Here is a 25,373-nt window from a genome sequence, read left to right on the forward strand (position 1 = left end):
GTACACTACAGAGATTCTCGGAAGTAATGGTTGAAGTGTTAACTAATGATTTCTGGTCTACATTTGCACAGTCCTAATGAGAAAGGTACTTGGCACCTACTTCACTGTTAATCTACCAACATACCAACTAAGGCATTATCTTTACTTTCTGGGAAATGCACTACAGGGTTGGTAAACTGAACGTTTAACTTATGTGAACTTTGCACAACAGCAAAAATTAGTTGTTTCTGACCCCCACAACAAATGCTTCAAAGCCTTTTAAAAAGTCAGTGCATGAAACACAACACTAGTTAGCAATCATAAAATAGGCCAGTTCATGCTTTAGGAGGAAAATATTTCAGTAAATAAGAGAACAGATGTCAGTTGCATACTTCCAACTGGTTATTATGCAGAGAACATTTTTTTAAATGATGGAATACCTGGACACCGGTCCTTTTAAGCCTCACAAAAATTCTATTAGTCTCACTTGATGGGTAGGTGTAAGATTCATACCTCTCACCCTCTTCCCAAACAGCCATTCCTATTCACACTCCTGCAATATCACAAGCTGGTGAAGTGCTTTGCTGATTAATTAGGTATCTGAATAATTAAAAGCTTTAAAGCTCTGGATTTCAAGTAATTATTTCACTGCTTTCCTTTACATATATTCCAATGACAGATCACCTTCTCCATAGACATTTAATAGAGAATATAGCCATATTAAAAGTACTCAGTGAGCTGTAGCTCACGAAAGCTTATGCTCAAATAAATTCGTTAGTCTCTAAGGTGCCACAAGTACTCCTTTTCTTTTTGCGAATACAAACTAACACGGCTGCTACTCTGAAACCTGTCATTAAAAGTACTGTTATACTCATGTTTAGAAGTGAAAATCAGGATTAATGAATGGCCTATCTTTATATTTTAAAATTATTTTGACATTAATTTTACATGCTTAGAGTCCACCAACCTACCCTCTCCTATTTCTGCCTTCTTGTTGGTGCAAGCCTTGCCCCTGCCCAGATAGCGTTGAACATTAAGGGAGAAAACAACTGGGGCAACAGAAGCTGCCTGGAGAATCACTGCTGCTTCAAACAGTAGCACCCTTAAGAAAATAAGGATAAAGACAAAGCTTCTGTTCACCCAGGTGCTAGCTGATGCTGCTTTTGCCCAGCTAATGACATACACAACTGCATGAATGAGGGCAGGCTTTCTACCTGCAAAGAAAGAAATTAGAGTGTGTCACTATGCATGTGTCTGAGGGAGGAGGATAGACAATATAAAGACATAAAATTAGGATAAAAATATAAAAGATCAAGAATGGCTAAGTACTGGCCCTAAGAGCAATAACTCAGAAAAAACAAAGTTCAGCCACACCATGTAGTGTGCTTTTAAGACATTTCTTGAAGACTTCCAAGGTAGAAAATGTGAATAGATTAAGAACTGATTCAAGAAGAAAGAAGCCACCTCAGATATCACACTATTAAAATTTGGGAGACAAAAATCTGAAAGGAAGCCATCTTTAAAACACACTGGTTTGCCCTTCCTCACTGAATAGAAGAGCTGCATAAATCAATTACTTGGAATTTTTAATATTATACCTCTTGCAAATGAAGGTCTCATTTGTGAATTGTGCAATCCATACTCAAGCTGGTGAGCAATTACTCAGGTGAGTAGTCCCACAGAAGTTAAAAGAACTGTTTGTGAGAGTAACTGCTCACCAGCAGGAGTAAGGGTTGCACAATTAGGATAAAAGTTATTAAGTTACAAAACAAACTCAGAGTGGGATGAATTGCAATTGACAAAAACACAGATAAGAAATAGTAAATGAGACATTTTTATTTAAGTGTGCAGAAGTGATTTAACCAGGCAGGTTTAAGAGCTGTACTAAGATTATACAGTTCTCTGCAAAGATCCTACTTAAAATTTTGTTTGTTCTAACACTATAGCACTTGTAAATGTTCAAAAAACTACACAACTGACCATAAATCTCAAAATTAAGATTTCTAATGCAGTACAGAAACAAGAAGAATTTAAATATGATTATATGTCATCCTTGATGCTATTTTAGGCTAATACAGATACCCACTCTGAAAGACTTCTCTATGATTTGTTGTAACTAACAGCCAAACAGAACAGGCCCAAGAGACAAACTCTGATTTTCCTTTTTATGTTCAGCTTTCAAAACACTTAAGACTGATAACTTAGTTTTAGAAACCACTACATTATGTAAGAGAATATCTGGAGAACTCGAAGAAAAGCTTATTAGGTCAAAATGAGGAGTAGGGTCATGAAGTAATTAGGTGAATTAAATGTTTGGGGGCAATTTCTTCAGACCTAAAAGATGGAGATATGTCATCTACTCCAAGATCCTCAGGCCCCATGTCTATCTTTATACAGTCACTTCTAGAATCACACGCATGGTAAAAATGACCCTGCATTTAACTATCACCACACTGGACTCATAACAATGCAAACTGACTTTCAGATTTACCAAACTGATGGAAGAAAAGATGCAACATCTTAGGGAGGTGCCTAGCACACTTTTGAGTGCAGTAAAATGATAAAGAGAACCTAAGGCAATCTAGCAAAAGAGTTTTGAGAGTTTCTAACAATGAATGCATGGATATAAAAAAAACAAATATTGTGCTACAGGCTAGAAAAATTAAACATCAGCCCTTAATGTGCAGCTAAGTAGACTTATTGTAGGGTATCACGAGAGAGGATTTCTGTCAAGACTTTGGATTTAGATGCTTAGGGTGATGAAGTTTACAGGAAGAGGAAAAAGCATACCAGAACCCACTCAGGTGTCAAACATTAATACAATTCAAAAACACATATGTATCCAATTGTACAAGATGTAGTATGATTGTGGAGGCCAAAGTAGAAGAAGGAATAGGAGATCTTGAACAAAGACAATAAAAACTTTTTGTACCCTACTGTCTGTCTGGGAGTTGATTCAACTCAAGAACTCCCCCTACAGTATGGCTTCTGGAACAAAGCCATCCTATACTTACTATGCTTTGCAACATTCTGTATTTATTAAAATAAACCTACATTTCAGGGGACTCAGCAACTGCAGGCCACTCTAATAAAGCTAACTACAAACGCAGCATTGTGGGCACAGAAAGGAGCAGCTGACAATCTACAGGGAGAATAGTGCAACATCAGAGGAAGAAGTCTGATACGGGAATTGAGACCAACAAATATTAAGCAGCTCAAGGAAAACAGATGATATATTTCTAAAACTTGAGAAGATTTATTTTGATGAAAACAAAATTTTATATATCTAGGAAAATGAACGTTCTTAGACTTTGGACTATTCAGCTCTAAGCGCCCAGCACACCAGGAAGCTAGGACGCTATTAGAAGGGATCCAGGGAATATTGCTTGAGAGACTTAACTAGTTCAAACTGTTTATGCTTTTAATATATTACATAATATTTAGAAGGAAATCCTCACAATTTGGGGCATGTATTATATGGGTATTAAATTGATATGTACGTTTGACAAGTATCTTTCCACATAAAAATACTGTAAAAGTGGACTACAATCAAAATGAAAATATTACTGAATCCGAGACTGCAAGCAATCTGGAAACTACACAAAAATAGTTCGTAACATCAATTTGTTTCTATTTACCAGGGCCCCAATCATGCAAACACTTATATATGTGTTTCACTTTACATGTGAGTAAATTTGAGCACATATGAGAGTTTGCAGGACCACAGCTCAGAAATGTGAGTTACTTACATTTAAAGGGAAACCACTTGAAATGTAATCAATTTCAAAACGTGGTGTTAAAAGTGGTTATAGGTATTACACATGCCTAAGTACTCACATCAGTGTTTATGATTTTACAAAATCACATTTGCCTATTATTTGTAATGTTCTCTCACCAGTTGATGTGTGAAAAATCAGTACTAACAAGAGGAAAATAGCTAATGCTATGCAGCAAAAATTAAACTGACCATACACACAGTGCTGCCAAATGCACAAAGTGAACACACTGAAAAGACAGAGAATTTTTCCCTCTAATCTTTCAGTTATGCTTCTCGAAGCTTGTCTATACATGGAGTTATTCAGGAATAGCTAATGCACTTCAAAAATTCACAACCTACTTTAATCCAAATTACCTTTCAAATGTAGACAAATCCTAAGGAGTTACTTGTAACACTAGTAGGCAAAATATTTTCAGACTGAAGCGTATTTTTTTTTAAGTTGGTGCTCTTTTTAAAAGCAAAAGTTGATAAACATTTAAGCTTCAAGATATGGACAAAATACCAACATTTACATTTCTTTTATCAGTTTGTCATTTCAATAAATTGATAAACGTTTAAAAGGAGCCCTTTTACTTAGATCAGTCTTGTTGAGGAGAGCAGCTCAATGGATGGGTTGTAAAAGCCACCTTTCTAATGGAATTTTTAGCTAACTTTAGAAGTTTAGTTAATCTCACAATCTCTCCATTTATCAACACTTTAGAAACATTATCTAATAAAGCCAACGAAAACCTAGATCTCTAAATCCAACGTTACAACTGCAATAGTAAAATACCAGGACAAAATAGTTGGTGCTTGCGTATTTTTCACCCACGCTGCCCCCTTTGCTAGGGGGCTCAATTTTTAAAACTGTATTTTAGGGCAGGATCAAGAAAGCTGTGCTCATTGAATTCACATACTGTCTAACAAGTGCGTGGCTTGAAAAGATTCTTTTTTTCACAGAATAGGAAAAGCAATCTTATACCAGCAACCCAAAAATCATGAATTCTGGGAGTTTAAGTATACTATGCAGCACTCACTGATACTATAGCCCAATAAAAGGACATTATCAAAATTAGACCTATCCATTTTGTTTTACAAGAGCATGCACATTGTTCCTCTCCACTGTGCCTGTTGCATTCTTATGAGCTGGCAAGGTATTGAAATATACTAAAATCCTGCTCTTTGAAGCACTTAAGACAGCAGGATACCAATATATTTTGATACCTTGCCTGTCCACATCAAAACAAGGCAAAGCAGAAAGACAGCATTACTGCACTCATACAAGCCAGACACACTGGATTTTCTACTAGTGGGTCGGCCAAGAGAGTAGGTGGCATTCTGTAACTATGGTTTTGGAAGGCTGAAGGGTTGTTGTTTTTTCTCTAGAGCATTATAACTTATCCTAAAAATCTTTATTAAATTATATTTGGGACCTAGCAAGCCTGGCAGTGACCATTACAAATCTTAACATTTGTTTTCATTTATCAGCATCTTTAAGAGTGGCTTAAAATAATCAGTCTTATCTCTACTATGTAACACCACATAGGATATGATATGCCATATTAGTGTATGCTTCTATTTACTTTATTATATATCAGTCAGGCAAGTCACAGTTAGCAACAGTACCTACTTATAGGTGCCAACTTCATCACAATGCTTTCCAGCTAGCATGAAATCTAGCTAACCTAGGGACATTCATATTTAGGGATAGTTTAAACCTTGGTAGCTTTGAAAATGTCAGTAAAATACTGATCTACACTTGAAAATTTGTCAGCCTGGTTTACCAATAGCTAAAACTTTTGACCGTTCACTGGTATATGTTAGTGCTCTTCTTTATGAAAAGCCAACGCAACAAACATTTAAGATCAAAAGAAATGAGGACATCTGAGTTTGTTTGAAAATAATTTATTGAAAAATGAGTTGAAAACATAGCATTTAGGAAGGAGTGTAATGATAGTATCCGTCCATTCCAGAAAAAGTATTACAAAAGGTTTACCTTTTTCTATTTTGCCCAAACTAAGCTGTAGTCTAAAAAAGGTAAAACTGCATGCAGTGTTTTACGTTTTACTGTGTTCTAACATTCCAATTTTCTAAAACCATGTTCGGCCATATTTTACGCAGTATAATATCATCCAAAAGAAGCTCCATATTACCATAAAAGAAAAACATGTTTGGGCAGATAATCATTACGCAAAGCTCAAACAAAAAGAATCAGAATGACTAGCATCCTGAGCCAGAAGTCCCAGTTTACACAATTCATGATGTCTGCAATATATCTGAAGAATCAGAGCAAATAGCGAGACTAAAATACACAATGTATCTCTTTGCTGAAAATACAAGAATAATATCAGTTTCTCAAAGAGTTGAAAAGAAAACCACAAGTGTAACTAATTTTATACTTTATGTGACTAAGTGGAAAACACATAGCACACTCTTGGTGCTACCAGAAACAAATCATCAATCAATATCAAGCTAATATGCAATAATCCTTTATTTAAATGACAATAAGACTGAACATAGTTCAAGCACAATTAACTATGCACACTGACTACCTACAACTAATCTGCAGCAGCAAGTCCACCAAAACTGGAGGGGAAGAGGGGGGACAACACTCAACAGCTTCAATACCAGTCTGCCTAGAAAAACATTATACTGGTGCCCCATTTGATATTATCCATACATCTACTTCGGCAAACAAAATACAGTTTTCAAAACTTACGTCTAAAACTTGAGAATTTTTTTTAAAAAATGGAGTAAACTGCTGTGAAGTTAACCCAACAAAATTCAAGTGAAACCTGTAGCCAGGTAAATTTAAAACATGAAGTCGTGGCATATGCAGATGGCAACAGAGGCTCCAAACTTTAGTTTGGAGGTTTATGGTGAATCCCTTCAGGCAGTTTTTAATCAATACCAGAGTATACGTTACACCACAAAAGGAAAACTGTAAGAAAATAGGTTTCAGAGTAGCAGCCATGTTAGTCTGTATTCGCAAAAAGAAAAGGAGTACTTGTGGCACCTTAGAGACTAACAAATCTATTTGAGCATAAGCTTTCGTGAGCTACAGCATCCGATGAAGTGAGCTGTAGCTCACGAAAGCTTATGCTCAAATAAATTTGGTAGTCTCTAAGGTGCCACAAATACTCCTTTTCTTTTTGTAAGAAAATAATTTCCCTGGTAATAAAGAGTCTGGCTAATACTAGAAATGCTTTTCCAAGTCTGAAATCTGTGATCACGGACTTCGCTGCCATGATGGGAACTAGTTGCTGTTACCATCCTAACAGAGACAACAATGGCTACTTAGAACCCAAAGGGCATTCATGACATTCAAACAAACCCTTCAAATTACCCCCACAAACCGCAGACCTCCCTCAACACCAACACCCTTCCCCCGCCACATACACACAATCCAGTCACACACTCTCCAGGCCCAGAACTGCACACAGTCACAGTCACACCCTTAGGCACCACCACTACTCTCCAGACACACACACAGAACACCAGCCTCCCCACAAACTACCCAAAACCTGCCCTCTCCAAATACACACCCATGCCCCCAACCGGCCCCTGGGAACACACTGAGCCCCTAACCTCCCCCTAGCCAGACACACCCCACAACCTCCTACCTCCAAATACACCCCCCAATCCCCAGATCCCCCGAACACCCTATACCCCCAAAACCAACCCCACTTCCAGATACACCCCCCAGCCTCTAATTCCCATATCCCCCTCCAAACTGCCTGTCCGAACACCCTGTACCCCCCCAAACCTCCCCCCTCCACCTACCACCCCCGCCCCCCAATCCCCCCTCCAAACACCCCATACCCCCAAACCTCCCCCCTCCACCTACCACCCCCGCCCCCCAAACCCCCCTCCAAACACCCCGTACCCCCCCAAACCTCCCCCCTCCACCTACCACCCCCGCCCCCCAAACCCCCCTCCAAACACCCCATACCCCCCAAACCTCCCCCTCCACCTACACACCCCCGCCCTCCAATCCCACCTCCAAACACCCCGTACCCCCCAAACCTCCCCCGCCCTCCAATCCCACCTCCAAACACCCCGTACCCCCCAAACCTTCCCCCTCCACCTACACACCCCCACCCTCCAATCCCCCCTCCTAACACCCCGTACCCCCCAAACCTTCCCCCTCCACCTACACACCCCCGCCCCCCAATCCCTCCTCCAAACACCCCGTACCCCCCAAACCTTCCCCCTCCACCTACACACCCCCACCCCCCAATCCCCAGCTCCCCCCAACTGCCCCATCAAACACCCCGCACCTCCCCTTCAGCTACACAGCCCTGTCCCCCCCCCGACACACATCCCTCAGCCCCCCCGCCAAGGCCGCTAAGCCCCCTGCCCCCACCCTTCTCGGGGGTCCCCACTAGCCCCCCCGGAGCTGCCCCCATCCATCTCCCCGGGGGGCGGGGAGCTGCCCCCATGCGCGGGACAGCGCAGGGGAGACCCCCCCCTCTCGGCGCCCGGCTCCCCACGGACCTGCTGCCGCCGCCTCCGCCGCGGGGCTGGGAGCGGGGCCCGGGGGTCTGGCTGCCCGGCCGCCGCCGCCGCCTCTGGCTGGCTGTGACACCCACACGCACCGTCCAACATGGCGGCGGCTGCGGGGCGGGGGGGGGGGCAGAGGCTCCCGACTCCCGAGCGCGTCCCCGAGGCCGCCCTCCCGGCGGGGGCGCGCGCGGGCGCGAGCGCGGAGAGCGAAAGGCGGAGCCGCCTGGCCCAGAACCGCCGCCTTGGCCCCGCCCCTCCCCGAGCCCATGGGGGGGTGCTCAATGTACCGCGGGGGGGGAACGGATCCTCTCCCCTCTTTGGCGGGAGGGGTGGAAATCACAGCTCCTCTCCCCCCTTTTGGGGGGGGTCACAGACTCGCTCCCCTCTTTTTGGGGGTGCATGGAAATCACAGCTCCTCTCCCCCCTTTTGCGGGGGGGGGATCACAGACTCGCTCCCCTCTCTATGGGGGTGCATGGAAATCACAGCTCCTCTCCCCCCTTTGCGGGGGGCGTGGAAATCACAGACTCTCCCCCCCGGGGGGGGGGCGGGATTTGGAAATCCCAGCCCCTCTCCCTTCCCAGGGATCCCACTCTGTAAATGCACGGATTGGGCAGGGGGAACCCAATCATTTTGGGGACAGGCTTGGAAATCCGCCCCCCCCCGCCCCGCCCCAGCCCCAGCCAAGTGAGACCAGGGCAAATAACCAAGTCTCTCCTTCCTCAGGGCACCCACCTCTGATCTACCCCCACCCTAACCCCTCCTCACACATCTGTCCCCGCTCCCCAAATCCCTGAAAGAGCCAAGAGTCCATCTCCCCTTTCCCGCCGCACTAGGTGGCTCCTACCCTAGCTCCCCCCCATGGACGCTCACTCACCTGGCGGGGTGTCCCCCAAGGGCCATGTATGGCAGTAGCTTTAAGGCAGATTTTTAACGTGTCTCCCTCGTGTGAGGAAGGATTTTGCTGTGTGCGCTCCAAGAGGACATTACAAATGTCACTCCCACAGACTGTCACATCCTGACAGACCCACCCTGCCAGGGGAGTGACCAAAAACCCCACAGTTCTCAGTTCCCCTCCCCAAACCCTACCACACCCACTCCCAGGAGTGACTGAAAATCACTCAGCCAATCATTCCCCCCTCACCACAAATCTCCCCTACGCTCCCTGCCCCAACCCCAGAGACTTGAAAACAAATCTTTTTCCGCTGACAATTTCCTCCTTTTTTTCAGTTGGGGGAGAAAAAAAATTGATTTCCGTCCCCTGCCCCTTTGTCTCTAGTGCAGCAAACACCAAAACAACCTGAATTGTGATAAGGTTGTGTATCAGCAACATCCTTGACTTCAGGAGACACATCCAAGCTCTGAGAATATTGTTTTTGTTAATTAAAAGCAGGAGCGGGGCGCTGTTCTTTTACATGAATTCTTATTTCCTTTTAGTGCTGTGGTGTGCATGTCCCACCAGTGGATGGAATATCAGATCTGTTTGTCTGCCCTCGACTTTTCCCTTCAGATTCCCCACTGATGGAGGGCTAGTGGAGACAAGACACTGGCAGCCACCATCATTCCTCACAATGTCATCTGGACCTGCTCTGAGCTGGGTTAAAACGCTAGCTCTATTCCCTGTGACACTGCACCAGTGGGAACGCAGAGGAAGAAAGTTCTAGGTTAGACACAGCCTTCATGTCTGTGTCAGTTCCCGGGCCTGGCCAAGCTCTTAGATCTCTGGGTGGGAGGCCCACGCTTTGGAAGCTGAAGGTCATAAGTTCTATTTCCAGATGCTACAAGCATGCAAGGACAACTCTGGTATTTGCAGTGCACTGGGTGAAGGAAGATATGCAGGATATCAGACAGACTTCTGTTAACCCACATAGCACATCTGGGAATGAAAGTCTGGGCAGCTGGGTGGTTCAAAGAACTGGGGATGTCTGCCAGGAATTCCAGAGGGTTTTAGCAACTCAGCTAACTGGGAGAGGGTTACAAGGATTTCATCAACTAGGGAGGAAGAACGGCATTGGCAAGGGGAAGAGAGCCTACCCCATGGTTTATTTTTCAAGCTAGGCAGTTCACGGCTGGCCACTGGGTGGGAGAGGTCCTGGGTGTCTGGTGGGAGGGCAGGTAAGGTGCTTATTGACTAGCATAGAATCTGTATACATGGAGTTGTGGAAAAATCCACATCCTCTTCCTTCTCCTGTGCTGAGTTAGTCAGTACAAACTAATGGCTTTATGCATCTGGGAAGAGTTCAGAATCACATTAAGAAGCTTCTATTAATGGAGTTGAAATGAGACATATGTATGGTCATGACTCCTGATTATTGCGACCGCAACTCACTTGAGGAAATGCTTGAGGTGCTTCAACAGTCATCTAAATATGAGCGAAGCAACTTAAGGGGGTTAAAGCACTTGACTCTCACCTCTGAGAATAATCCTTGCCCAGGATCACAGGTCCAAGGAATTTAGTAGTCTCATTTTAGTCCTCTTTGGACCTTTGTTCCCATCACCAAACCATTAAACAATTCCAGGCAATTGGTCATCTCCGGCAAAGGCAGTGCTAGCCCATTGGGGGCCCTAAACAGGAATATTTTGGGCCTCCACATACATAATAAAAAGCTAATGGGGTCCCCTGGAGCTGCTCGGGGCCCTAAGCAATTAGACTGTTTATGCCTAGCGCTGGCTCTGATCTCTGGTCAGGAGAGAGCCAGGGCTGGTACAGATCAGTAGTGAAGTGCATTAGCAGAGCTCTGCCTCCTGTATGTCTGGTTCCGGCTACAGCTATTAGCCACTCACAAGAGCCAAATTCCCCAGGAATTTTTCTAAAAAAAAAAACACCATAGAACAAAAGTCAATTAGAAAGTGTTGTTCTACCAGCGATCACCACAATCGTCAGTGCAAACTTGGGGCCCAACCCTGTTTTCACCAACATCAGTGGCAAAACTCCCCTTGGCCTTCGTGGTCTACAGATCAGGCTCAATACAAAGGAGCTGTATCTGCTCTGAATCACACAAAGAGTGAAATGTTCTGAGAGGCAGCCTGGTCTAGTGCAGTGGTTTTCAAACTTTTTTTCCGGGGACCCAGTTGAAGAAAATTGTTGATGCCCGCAACCCAGTGGAGCTGGGGGTGAGGGGTTTGGGAGGACTCAGGGCTGGGGCAAAGGGTTGGGGTACGGGGGTGAGGGCTGCGGGGTGGGGCCAGGAATGGGGGGGGTTCAGGGTGCGGGAGGGGGCTCTGGGCTGGGGCAAAGGGTTGGGGTACGGGGGTGAGCGCTGCGGGGTGGGGCCAGGAATGGGGGGGGTTCAGGGTGTGGGGTGGGGCTCTGGGCTGGGGCAAAGGGTTGGGGTACGGGGGTGAGGGCTGCGGGGTGGGGCCAGGAATGGGGGGGGTTCAGGGTGCGGGAGGGGGCTCTGGGCTGGGGCAGGGGGTTGGGGTGCGGGAGAGGGTCAGGGCTGGGGGTGCAGGCTCTGGAGTGGAACCAGGGATGAGGGGTTTGGGGTGCAAGAAGGGGCTCCGGGCTTGGGGAGAGCTCAGGGCTGGGGCAGGGGATTGGGGCACGGGCTTACCTCAGGCAGCTCCTAGTCAGCGGTGCAGGGGGGTGCTAAGGTAGGCTTCCTGCCTGTCCCAGCACCACGGACTGCACTACGCCCTTGAAGCGGCCAGCAGCAGGTCCGGCTCCTAGGCGGAGGTGCACAAGCAGCTCAGTGCGGCTCTCGCCGGCAGGCACCACCACCCCAGCTCCCATTGGCTGAGAACCAGCCAATGGGAGTGCGGAGCCGGTGCTCGGGGAAGGGGCAGCGCGCAGATCCCTGTGCCTTCCCCCCTGCCCAGGAGCCGAACCTGCTGCTGGCCACTTCCAGGGCACAGCGCGGTGTCAGAACAGGTAGGAACTAGCCTGCCTTAGCCAGGCAGCACCGCTGATGGGACTTTTAACAGCCCGGTCAGCAGTGCTGACCAGAGCCGCCACGACCCAGTGCCTTACGTTCCAGTTTGAAAACCACTACCCTAGTGGTTTGAAGATGGCTGGGGAGCCAGAAATTCCTGAGTTCTGATGCCAGCTGTGATGTTGACTCTCACAATGAGACCTTGAGTGGGAGGTGCTAAGCACCATTAAAACCGGAACAGAAGGAGACTTGGGAGAGAGAATAAAATGTTTAAAATGATGAACCATATCTGAAGGAATACGTCCCCTTTTTCTTCTCTAGGACCACCAGCAATGGATAAATGGAGGATGAAGCCCAAGGTGTGTGGAAATTGTATATTTTTATGCATGTGAATTTGATGCTATTGAAAAGGACCTGTGGAATGAGGTCCTCCATTAACAGAAAATGTGCAGAACAAGTTTCCTCATGATGCCTTCTCCCCACCCCTTCTTCCTCCACTCTGGCCCGGAAGAACTACCTTTGGGAACAAGAGGCGAGTTCCTTCTCCCTATCCAATTCAGTCCTTGGTCGCTCTATTGAGTCTGCCAGCATGGGGGCCACTTGTGGTGCTGGTTTCGTATGATGGAGCCACCCCTACTGAGGACAGAGTTGAGCTGGCCAGACTTGTTTCACACAGCTAATTTATGGCCCCTGCTGGATAGGAACCACTGCCCTAGGCTGGGATCTGGACCTGTGACCTAATAGTGAAAGGCTTTCCATCCAGTCCTCCTCTGTTACCCAGCCCCTCATTGGAAATATGTGGGAACGGTGCTTAGTTAGTTGCTGGGAACACTCGATCGAATATTGGAGAGCTCACAACTTTTCAATGATGCAGGAGTCAGAGAGTTAGAAGCCTTTGTTTACAAGACCAGTTTCTCATCAGAACCAATTTATCACCTCAGTGTCTGTCACAGCCCAAGAGCAATCCATGTGTGCAAAGCCGGTTGAGGGTGGAGCAAATAGACCTTTCCAATTACTGTACTATCTACAGAATTCTAACAAAGGGAACCGCCGTGCAATGTACCATGCGGAAGAGAATCTCCTAGCTAAGGAAAAGTGGGTGCAGATCCTGCTGGCTCAGCCTAGACAAGGCTACTGTGGTAGCTAGCCTAGCAGAGTGGCTGCCAGAAAGCCACAAAGGGGCCCTGTTCCTGATGCCAGTGATGATATGCATATTGCTCACACAGCAAGTGCAGCCACATGGGGCTGGGGGACAGTCACTAATTAGCTAATGAGTTTGTTTTAGAGTGTCCGGCCATGGCTCAAATGACACAACAGGAACACTGCCCTGAAAGCATTTCACAATAGGAAGTGCATTTCCCCCCAGCTTAGCATTAATGAATAGGCTACAAACAACAATGCTCTATGATGATCTGATACTCTGGCCATATGTCAACCAGGCCAGAAAAAAAACCTGTAAAAATTCTAAGGAAAACTTGATAAATATAGCCCTACAGTTTGAAATTTGATTTCCGCATTCTATTGTTTCCCATTTCCTGAGAGCTGGCTTGGTGGATCACGTTTTCTTCTTCTGTCTCCAGTCCTTGCATCCAAACAAGACTGAATCTAATTATACTGATGCATGATTCTAGCTGCATGAAATTCAATCTCTAAATCACAGTCATTTTGCTCCATTACTGGTTTGCTTTCCCCACTCCCAACCTACAGGTCATTAAAGGAATCAGTTTAAAAGCAGAGGCCAACATTGTCAACATTAGGCACCTAAATCCATATTTATGCACCCAAATAGAAGCCACCTGATTTTTCAAGGTGCTTAGCATCTTCAGCTCCCACTGAAATCAGTGGGAGGGGAGTTGGGGTTGATCAGCATCTCTGAACAGTTAGGCCCATCTAGGTGCCCAAATACGGATCTAAGAGCCTAATTTGAGGCCCCCAGGTTTGGAAATTTTGAGCAAAGCAAATTCATTAAAATTGCAACAACAACAAAATGCTGCTAAATTTGACCACTATCGTCAGAGCGGAATGAATAATTTGCAAAGAATTATTTGATAAATGCAGCCTCTTTTTGGCCTTCTGAATTATCGACAAGGTGCTAACAAAGTTATTGAATTGATTTAGTATTCCCATCACTCACAATAATTTCCACCTCCCATTTGTTCCGTAAATTGTTCACAAGCAGTTCGTTGCAAGTGATCACTGTTCAAAATCTGAGCTATCTTGTGGCTAGTTTTGATCAGACACACCAGGTCCATATGGTATGATTTCCTTTCCCAAACTGGATGAGTTTAACTCTTAGGCCCTTGTCTTCATGTAACCAAATAAATATATCAGTTGTAATACACATCCTTAGTTATTTTGGTTTAAGACTCAGAGACTTTCAGACCTGACGGCCAGAAGGGGCCATCATAATCATCTAGTCTGACCTGCTGCCCATCGCAGGCCACAGGACCCCACCCACTCCTGTAGTAGACCCATAATCTCTGGCTGAGTTACTGAAGTCCTCAAATCTTGATTTCAAGACTTCAAGTTACAGAGACTCCACATTTACTCCAGTTCAAACCAGCAAGTGATCCATTCCCCACACTGCAGAGGAAGAAGAAAAAACCTCAGGGTCTCCGCCAATCTGACCTGGGGGAAAATTCCTTCCCAAACCCCAATATGGCAACAATCAATACTGTTAGACCCTGAGCATGTGGGCTTGGGTATGGACTCCCTTATTTCAGTATAAGGGTGCCTTTATATTGACTGAGGTCTGGTCTACACTACAGACCTATATCAGTATAACTACATCACTCAGGGGTGTGAAAAATCCACACCAACCTAATCTCTCCTCTCCCCGTGTAGACAGTGCTATGTTGGCAGGAGAGCTTCTCCCATCAATATAGCTACTGCCTCTTGGGGAGGTGGATTAACTACGCCGTTGGAAGACCTCTCTCCCATCGACTTAAAGTGTCTTCATTAAAGCAGTGTTTTAAGTGTAGACTTGCCCTTACTTAAGCCCCAGAATCATCTCAAGTTCTACCAAAATAGGGCATTTTACACAGATATAATTATTTTGGTTTCATTCACAATATAGACAAGCTCTTGGAATCCTTCTTCTAGAGCAAATATTCATATTTACAAGTTCCCAATATTCTCTAATAGTCACTTAAAAGGCATTCTTTCTGCACCCATTCATTCATTAGAACGTTGATGGGAAGGGGGGTGAGAACACAGCCCAAGCAAATTGGGTGTTTTTCTTGGAAATGTCACCAAAGACATTAAGAGCCATGTACCTAGTCACAACCAAGTGTAACACACACACCACCAGGGTGTGGTGTTCTGTCCCATCAAGAGAAAGAGAGAGAGAGGGCCTTTTTCTTTGTTGCATCACTGGTGTGAATGGAAGTCACTTGTTGCTCCTAAATTGCCCAGTCCCTTATACACACTGGGTAGCACTCACCCAAGCAGTCTCTTTGGGCCTGTTGGCACCAATAAAAGTTGCAGAATCAGCCCAAAAGTATTTAGCGAAGATTGGGGCACTTAATACCACCTTCCACTTCAATGGAGGGAGAGAAAAGAGAGGAAAGGGAGGCAACTCCCAGTCTCCAGGTCTACTCTAAGGGCATAAAATGAACCTGTGGTTTCTGGAGTTTGCATCTTCTAGAACTAAGAGTTCTTGACTTCCAGCTTCCCAATGCTCTACACCCGAGAGAGCTTCCAGCCAGCAAGGAAGCCTGGACACAATTTCCTTCAGAGCTTTTCATTACCAAAAAATGTCTCCTGACCTTTGAGATGCTCCCGCCTTGGCCTGGGGCTGTCCTCAGACTTCGCCTTTGTAATGAGGGACTAAGCTCAAGATGACCTGTTTTGTTCCACAGGTATCTCACGTGGCCGCAGATCGTGGAACCATAGAAATGTAGGGCTGGAAGGGACTTCAAGAGGTCAGCTAGTCCATCCTCCTCCCTGGCTCCAGATTTTTCTTTTGAGAAAGACAGAAACTCAGTATTTACGAAAAGCCAGCAGAGCACAAGGAAGAGAGAACAGAACTCCCTGCTGCGTAGCACTGCCTCGAAATCGATCTCCGATCGCCTTGGTGGGTTGGCGACTGTGCTCATTATTCAGTCTGATAATATATCTGGCATGAAGAGGAATATGGGGGGCTTTATGCAGTGAGGGAAGTGGAAAAGAGCATGTTTGACCGACAAGCAGAAGAGCTTAATGAACAATCGATCAAAGCTGGTCAGGTAACAATGCCCCTGGGGCTGTTCTTAGTGCTATCTCGGTGTGCATTTTAATCAAGCGGCCAACCATACAGACTGCAGAACAGTCCATTAGAGCAGTTTCACAGTGACCACCAGTGAACCTACAGATAACAAGAGAGGATGCAGGAGGCCTTGCACTTTGGCATCAAAGTCTAATGCCCAGGGGAAAGTACCATCTTAACTACAAAGAAGATTAAGGGCCTGAGTCTCCTCTTAACACTGGTGTAAATCCGGAGTGATATTACTGAAATCAACATGGTTACACCAGGAGTAAGTAAGAGGAGACTCAGATTCTTGTTGGCTTCTAGAGGGAAGGTATCCAGGGCCTATTTAATCATTACCTGCTCTGCTACCAGTCACAATGCAAATCCCAGACTTCGCTCAGAAGGTGTAGAACAAGAACCTTCTATAGCATGAGCTCAAGTGTTCATGTAATACCGACAGACCCCCGTCATCGGCATAGAACCGGGGACCTCTGGAACTCAGTGCATGAGCCTCTACCACATGAGCTAAAAGCCAGCTGCCTGTTAGCTAAGGCTGTAGAGCAGACTCATTTTTATCTCTCTCTCTCTAAGTGGTCTCAGTGCCACGAGATGGGACAGAACAGCACACCCAGGAGGTGTGTGGGCTACATATGCAACACTAAGACCCAGTGTCCACCCAAATATACAGCGGACTATATCCACTCCATCTCCTGGGGAGATTTCCCTGAAATTTTTTACTGAGAAAACCAGAATGGATTTTCACACCGCGTTACTGTTGCAGTTTGACTGGAATCCGGGGAGTGATAGCAAACTCACCGCTATGGCAATGTGTTCTGTAGTGATGGGCAAATCTCAGAGGTTCAGTACGTTTGTACAGCACCTAGCGCAATGGGGCCGTGGCCACTGGGTGCTACCATAATACAAACAGCAATTGTAGATATAGCCAGACCTCTTTATCCAAAAGCCAGGCTGGGAATCTGGTGAGATTGCTGGCATATCCTGTTTCTGGCTGGGGGGAAAAAATAACCCAAGAATAGCATCTTTCCTGTAGTGTTTCGGTTATGGAAGCCCCAGTGTTCACATGTCAAAACTACCCATCTAGCCAAAGAGTTAACCAGTTTTTTGAACATGAGAATGGGTTGGTTTGCGTTTCTGGGTAAATGTTCACATCCTTTTCTCTAATGTGCCCCTCACCACAGCATCTGGGTGTCTATAAAATTCCATAACATTTAAATATATTCTCTACCCATCCTCATGTTTCACCACTAGCATGTATTTAGATCAAGGATGAGTTTGGTTATTGCTGGTGTTTATCTACAGGGAACCGTTGACAATCCACGCTTCGGGTGTTACGCCAGTAAAAAAAGATTAGCAAAGAAAAGAGTCGTAAGTCTCGTCTGTACAGGAGATTTGCCCCGACTGCAGGTTGCTCCATCAGAGTTAGCCGTACCAGTGCAAACCCCATGTGTAGACAGGATAAAACAATTCAAATAGGCATAGGTTAGCCCAGGGGTTCTCAAACTGGGGGTTGGGACCCCTCAGGGGGGCGCCAGGTTCTTACATGAGGGGTTGCGAGCTGTCAGCCTCCACCCCAAACCCCGCTTTCCCTCCAGCATTTATAATGGTGTTAAATATATAAAAAAGTTTTTTTAATTTATAATGGGGGTCGCACTCAGAGGCTTGCTATAAAAGGGGTCACCAGTACGAAAGTTTGAGAACTACTGGGTTAGCCTGATTGCCAGCAGGGGTAAACTCCACCAGTGCAAATAGTGGCTTTTCCTGTCTATACTGGGGGTTGTACTGGTGCAGCTACACCAACAGTGGGCCAACAATGGCTGCTTGTATTTAGAGCAAATCCCCCGTGCAGATAAGGCGATGCCTTTCTGTCTGGGGTGGGAGTTTTTCCTTTACTTCACACCAGTTGACCCATCCCTAAAGTTATCACTGCTGGCCATAAAACCAACCCCACGGCTGCAATGAGAAAACAGGGATTGGAAAACAAAGAGAAAGAGGCTGTAAATGCTCCTTGTCGAATGGAAAACCCACCGAGAAAGCAAACTAAACTCCTCCCACCCAAAGGCTGATGCCGTGCAAGGAGCTCTCAAATTTCCAAGGGTAGAACATCACACAGATTAAATGAAAGAGGAGTGGGGTGGGGAGGAAGGGGCAGAAGGCCCTTTGTAGTCATCCATAAAAGTGCATCAGCCCTTAATCATTCACAGCCCCTTCATCCCCAACAGTGCAAACCAACCTGAGAACAATGCCGGTTCATAACCCGCGGTCCCGGGGAACAGGCTTTGTCTACACCAGCTTTTTTTTCTTCCTAAAACTTCCCCACTGTTGCTCCCACAGTTTCTGCTCCTTTGGTGGTAGCAACAGTGGGAATCCTAGTGTAGACAAGGTGCTGGAAGCCACTGAAATTTTAAGCACCGTGTCATTTCACCCAGGACTAGGTGACATGACAGTAGCTGGCACCCATTCTACACCAGTGTCTCCATCATGGCTACAGACAGCAGAGCTGAAACACTGGTAGCAACAGGGGGACGTTTTAGCAAAATAATCCGAGTGTACACAAGGTCCTAGTGACCTCTGAGCAACACCCTAAATTCGCCACTGAACTCATATTACTCCTTCTCCCACTCTCCCACTGAATACACTCATAAGAGTCCCACTTTCTGGAATGCAAACATGGGGCAGAGACTGTCTTTTGCTCTGTTTGTACAGCGCCTAGCACAATACAAACAAATAAATAATAATAATAATGTAGAGTCATAAATAGATGTCCCTAAACCTCAACAAGCAGACTGAAAATTCAGAACACAGGCTGGAAAAGATTCACGGTAAAGTGTCAGGAAGGCACAGGAACCAGCCAGCACTGAAGGCAAGAAACACTCGCAGCGATATATTCAGTCCCACCGCTTTATTTGGGCCAGCCTCAGTTCTGAACACTACTGCTAAACAATTGCTACACGTGTCTCCCTGAAGCAACGAGTTCAAGCCTGGTTCAGACACGCACAGAAGAAAAATCTTTATCTCGCAAGGACAGCATGTTTCAGTAGGTCCTGGAGTGCCAGGGCCTGTTGGTCAGGTTATAATTGGCTGTAATTGGCACTCCCACGCGCTGCCACATTCTTCTGAGCTGAGTGGTATGGAGAAGCACAGGATTCCTTTCTGACTGTAAATAGTAGAGGAAGTCAGAGGAATTACTGCTAGTTCAATCCTTAAAAACACACGTAGCGTAGCACTGATCCGTGGAAGCAAAGCTCAAACACCAGCACAGATGGGAACCGGCTTTGGCAGCTCATGACCCTGTTTCTGAAGGGGCTTGAACCACAATAGCTAGAGCCCTGTGCGGATACAAACATTTGGAGCCACATCCCTGATAATTAACTTGTACCTGACCCGCGATCCACACCTGCACCAGCACCTTATCTTAGAGCCCGTGTGGATACAAAAATTTGGATCTGCATCCAATCCGTGATCTGCAAAGACGGCAAACAATACAACCGCATCCACATCTGCAGATGCAGATATCAGCGGATATAAAGCGGATGTCCGGGGATCTGCAGGGCTCTAACGATAGCTTCAACTGTACTCAAAAACAAGAGGGAAGTATGTTTCTGCTGAAAATATGCTGGCTGCCACCACTTTCCACCACATCAGTGGCTCTTGTTAGCACTGTTGAGGCTCAGTTTGCCTGTCCGACAAGTAGGCTGACCATAGACAGGCATAACCCCACAAGCAGTCTCTTTAAACGGTTCTAAGGCACTTGGTAAGGAATATTAAGCATGGATGCAAGTGTATTACAGTCACGTCAGGCTGGTACCATGTTAAAAATGGGTTGACTATGGCTAAGATTTGATGCACAAGGTGATAACGAGAACGATACAAGCAAAAGTCAAGTAAACCTGGATTGTCTGGGCATTGACTCAAGTAGGACTCCACTCAGCTGGAAGAAAGCTTGGGACACCTGCTGAGCTAGGCCTCTAATTGCTTTACACTGAGGTTATGGCTACACACTGGAGAGCTTACAGGGCACAGCAGCACTGCTGTAAGCTCTCCATGTAGCCGCTCTAAGCCAATGGGAGAGAGCTCTCCTGCTGGCTTAATTTCTCCAGCCCCCGTGAGTGGCCATAGCTATGTCGGCAGGGGAAGCTCTTCCACCGACATAGCGGTGTCCACACCGGCACTTAAGCCAGCATAAGTTATGTTGCTCAGAGGGGTGGCTAATTCACATCCCTGAGCGACATCAACTTAAACTGTAGTGCAGCCATAGCCTGAGAAAGAACTTACGTCTGGGCTGTGTTTACAAGTGGTTTCCTCTGCTGAAACCACTAATTTGACCCTTGTGGTGATGCATGCAAGAGCATCTTGGCAGAAGCCTTGTTCTAGCTAGGGAATAAAATGAGACTTGTAAGCACCCCAAGTCAGTTGCACTGTATTATCGTTCCACTTGCAACCCTTCATTATCTGGCTGTTTATAAAGCGCGAGCCTGGATCAGCATTGACAACTCTTGTCTCATGAAACACGGCATTTCCTCAAAGCCCCACTCCTGGAGCCCTGTGACTGCATCAGAATCTCAGCTTTCCGTTTTTTCTTTTTTAAAAGAGTAAGTTTCTAGCCTTCCTGAATTGGGGAGAAAAGATTGAAAGTGTAAACCGTAAAGCCTCAACATGCAGAAAACAAATATAAAGAACCCTGCCTGCATTATAATTTAAATTTCTTTAAAGAAACAAAAAACAAAATAGTCTCATGATTTTGGGTAGCCTGACTCAGAAGTTTTGAACACTTGGATTTGGGAACAACATGATCCCCCACTGCCTTGGACACTGTGCCTTCATTTTAGCCCTGTACAAAGTGAGCGTCACCCATCAGCAAGCCAAACAGCGATGCTCTGCACTTGTTTAAGGCCCCAATTCAGTAAAGCGCTGAAGCACTGTTTACAGGTTCTCCTGAACAGGGGTGGATTTAAACACACGCCAGAATGATTTGCAGAATTGGGACTTAAATGACTCTGCAATGAAGAATCCAGGCCAGCCGTGCAGAGATGACGGTGCTTAACCAGCTGTGAGACCAAAGGTTAAGTGCCAACTTCACCTATTGCAGCTCAGGAACGCACCTACCTTTGTAGAATTTCTGTATGGTCCTGCTCTAATGGGATTAGTTCATTGTTAGGAGACAAATTGAGATCGGTGAGAGAGAGTGACATAACAGCCTGCATAATTTCTAATCCCCTCTCTCCAGCTCAGTTTCCCCTTCCTGTTTAAATAGCTGGTTGTAGGCTCCAGCCTGATCCTTAAAGGCATAGCACGCTCCTTCACCGGGGTAATGGCCAAAGCATCTGGCTCAGCAGAGAGCTTTGAATGGGATCAAGGGAATGGCTAACACAACCCTGCTCAAGGAGGAGGGAAGCTAAGAAATCTCCCTTCCTTTAAAACATACAAACCTGGTTTTATGAGGCTACCTTTCACTGCACACCACTCTTTGTAAGAAGCTTGCTAGCCCATTGAGGGGGTGCCTAAATTGCCACGGAAATATTAGATGGCCATTCAAAAAACGGAGAGCCAACTGTTCTACGTAACACAGCCTGTATCAGTCACTGCATTGTTACTAGCTTGAAAGCTACTGCTGTTTCCCCTGTGTGCTTCACTAACCCTTCCCTGCATCTGCCTTCCTATGACCATCTTCAGACTATGAACTCCTCAGTTCTCAGACTCTAAGCAGGGTTGGGCCTAGTCACTAGTTGAAGGGGAAACCTCCAAGGAAAACCCAGGGGACTGGCTGTTGGGGATTCAAGAGCGACACTGTCTATACATGGGGGTTAGCTCTGATTTCAGTCATCAGCTTGGCATCTGGGCTAGCTCAACCAGTGCAAACAGTGGCATGCCTGGTTTGGGTCAGTGCAGCTACACTGATTGCAAGCCATGGATGGCTGAAAGTGGGGTTAAACCTCGAGTGTAGACAAGGCCTAAGTGTACATAGGAGAGGGTATTGAGGGAGTTCTGTGTTGCACTGCTAATGAAATGTAGAACGCTATGCTCTGGGAGTCTCTAAGCCTCTGACTGCCAGAAGCTGGGATTGGACAAGAGGGAATGGGTCAATTGATAATTGCCCTGTTCTGTTCATTCCCTCTGAAGCATCTGGCACTGGCCACAGTTGGAAGACAGGATACTGGGCTAGATGGACCCAGTATGGCCGTTCTTATGTTCTTAGAACCAAGGTCCTTTCCTCTTGTGGTCATCAAATAGCTCAAAGTGCTTTTCTCTATAAGAATTTGGTGTATTCACTCCATTATCCCCATCAGATTCTAGGCCAAAGCCCTACATTCTTCCTCCCTAAATTCCTGTCTCCGGTTTCCCCTGAGTAATCTAGTCTTCTTTTCCCCTCTATCAATTGTTGTGTGTAGCTGCTGTTGAGTTCCACCCTAGAGTTGGCTGCATTTCAGGGGTGGAGGAGTTATCCCTACACTGTGTATAAAACAGGGTCAAAATTATCATTAGCACAAGTTGGTGCAACTCTATCGACTCCAATAAACTCATGAGGACCATCAAAGAATACATAGTAATACATAGTAATTCCCAATTAATTTGGGAAGAGACCCCAGCCTTTCTGAGAGCATCTTCAGGGGTTCACTGGAGCAAGTTCAGCCTTTTATACCCAATGCACTAACTAAGATGTGAGTGCAACGGTTGCTCACCAGGTTGCACAGGTGCAATGCTCAATTTCAGACTAGGTCTCCCAGCCACCTGGCAAACCCTGTGATTATTTCCCCCAGTTTGGACCTCTGCACCATGCCAACCCCTGCGATGGAGGACAATAACCTAACCCACCCCCATGTGCACTGTGCTCTGTTCTATTTGTTCAGCTTGAAGCCGGGGCAAAGTTCACCCGTGTTCAAAACTCTGACGGCAAATGAAGACAAGAGGGATTCAACCTCCCTGATGCCCCATGTGTTTTTAAACCCTCTGCCCTTTGGAAAGCCCAGAGAGAAGCCAAATTCCTTGTGGTTTAAAGGATGGAACAAGCCACGTTCAGTGGTACTGCATTCAAGACAACATACCCTCTCTGAAACCTCCACAATGCCTATTGAACACAGCAGGAAGCCCCCCAGTGACATTAACCCAACAAGACGACATGTGCTCACAACATGCTGGTCCAGCCAGCTGTCACCTAAGAGTCCGTATTTTGAGATGGCAGGATGCTCTGGCACTGCAATGCTTTTTGTGAATAATGACTGGTAGTATTTCAAAGGGTGGGGCTGATCCTGCATCCTTCACTCACCCAAGGAGTCCCACTGAAATCAACAGGAGTATCTGGCCTGAGTAAGGACTGCTTGCATCAGCAAGGGGTGAAGAATCAGGGTCTTGTTCATCCTTGGAGTTTTCCATAAATATTGTGAAATAAACAAAAAATACGGATTTGCATTTCAGATGCGTTCTCCACCTGTGCTGAGAAGCACGGTGTATCTGAATTGAAAGGAACATTCTGATCTCGATTGCTCTCCATATATATATATATATATTAAAAACCATCCTTACCTGTGTTAGGAAAAGTACCTTATGTGATGAAGGCTGAAAGAATTCTTCAAGTCACACTTCATTTGCACCTGTTGTGCTGTTGTCTTACCTTTTGCATTTACATCCGATGCTGAAATAGATGGATCAATTCCACTTGGCTTTGGAACATTTCACGCTGGGGTTCTCATGAACTAGCTGAGTGAGTGCCGTAATGTTGGGGTTTCAAACACTGCAGGAGAAGAGTGTTTTCTTAAAAAAAAAAAAAAAAAACAACTTTATTCACATTTTATTTTAACATGGCAAGGAAACATTTCTAGGTATATTTTATAATTGTTTTAAAAAAAAAGAAGAACTCAACAAACCCCATATTTTGGATCTCAACTAGGTGACAATATTCCTTTAAAATAGATGGGCCCGATCCCAATCTCATTTACACAAATGGAAATCTGGAGTGGCTTCAATGGAACTATACTGGGTTTACACATCAGGTGTGACTGAAATCAGAATCCAACACGTCCCCGTAGAAAAGTCCAGCGGTACTTAAACATATTGGGTCAAAGCCTATAATCTCTGCTCAATTTTCACTCCAGCCTCACTCGGGCAAAATCCCTGTTTAACACAGTTATAAAGGACCATATCCTCAGCTGGTGTAAGTCACTGTCGCGCCACTGAAGAGGGGATTTTTAATGTAACTGCAGCATGAATAGATCAGAATGAAAATTAAGCAACAAACTTCAGGGTTTGCCCATGGAAAGGTCAAAGGGCTTTGGGCTGATACAGTCTCCCCTTTCGGCTCAGGAAAGATGGTACCTACAAATCAAAGCACCCTGGGAATTGACAGCTGCACCTGCATCCGTCCCACAGTAAGAAACAGAAGACTTTAGTGCTCCATCTTCCTGTTGCTCACTCTCTCTCTTCTTCCATATCTCTCCTCTGAATAGATCATTTCAAGAGGAATACAGTGCTCCGATTCTGTGGGGTTTAACAGCACATCCAGAGCTCCGTGAATGACAACAAGCCTGGGCCCATGGCCAGCAGTCTGTTTCGCTCTTCCTTCGCCGTACGCCTGCTGTACAGATTATCAGCAGCTAGGCCGGGGACGCAGGAACACACGCATCCTCGTCCCAAGGAAATAACAGACAAGCAAACCCTCCTCCTGCCCCCTGTCATCGCCAGCTGACTCCATCTGCACTGGCGCTGGCCAGGAAGTCCACACAGGGCTCTGTTCTTTCCTGAGCCCCTTCCCTCCTGTCCCTTTGCAGCAATTACACAGGCAGAGTTCAGTGAGCTCTGGCTGACACTTTGACCTAAATGAGGAAAGTTATTAGCGGCGGAAGTGAGTGCTGCTTGCCTCTTTATGCCCAGTTGCAGCACGGACACACGGCCCTAGCGCATGCTGGAATAGCAGTAAATCTCACTGTTTACCCTCCCTGCTGATGGGACTTTTTTTTCCCGGGCAACGGTTGGTCTCAAGAACATCCAACCGGGAGGACTGGACTTGGAGTTGACCAAGTG

General features: G+C 45.8%; 1 protein-coding gene across 7 annotated transcripts in view; it reads right to left on the reverse strand.

Annotated features, from left to right (window-relative positions):
• Nucleotides 1-21,580, reverse strand: part of EPN2 (epsin 2) — an 81,007-nt gene extending 59,427 nt beyond the window's left edge. For 3 of the 7 annotated variants that reach the window (XM_037910460.2, XM_037910459.2, XM_037910455.2), the window contains exon 1: nt 8,234-8,367. The gene's annotated coding sequence lies outside the window, so the exon portion shown is untranslated. Of the gene's footprint in view, nt 1-8,233; nt 8,368-9,117; nt 9,289-21,464 lie in introns of those variants that run through there. The other 4 variants (XM_037910458.2, XM_043523223.1, XM_037910456.2 and 1 more) reach the window with 4 other exon arrangements.
• Nucleotides 21,581-25,373: the final 3,793 nt, after the last annotated feature.

This window comes from Chelonia mydas, chromosome 10 (assembly GCF_015237465.2).
Source record: "Chelonia mydas isolate rCheMyd1 chromosome 10, rCheMyd1.pri.v2, whole genome shotgun sequence".
Taxonomy (NCBI): domain Eukaryota; kingdom Metazoa; phylum Chordata; order Testudines; family Cheloniidae; genus Chelonia; species Chelonia mydas.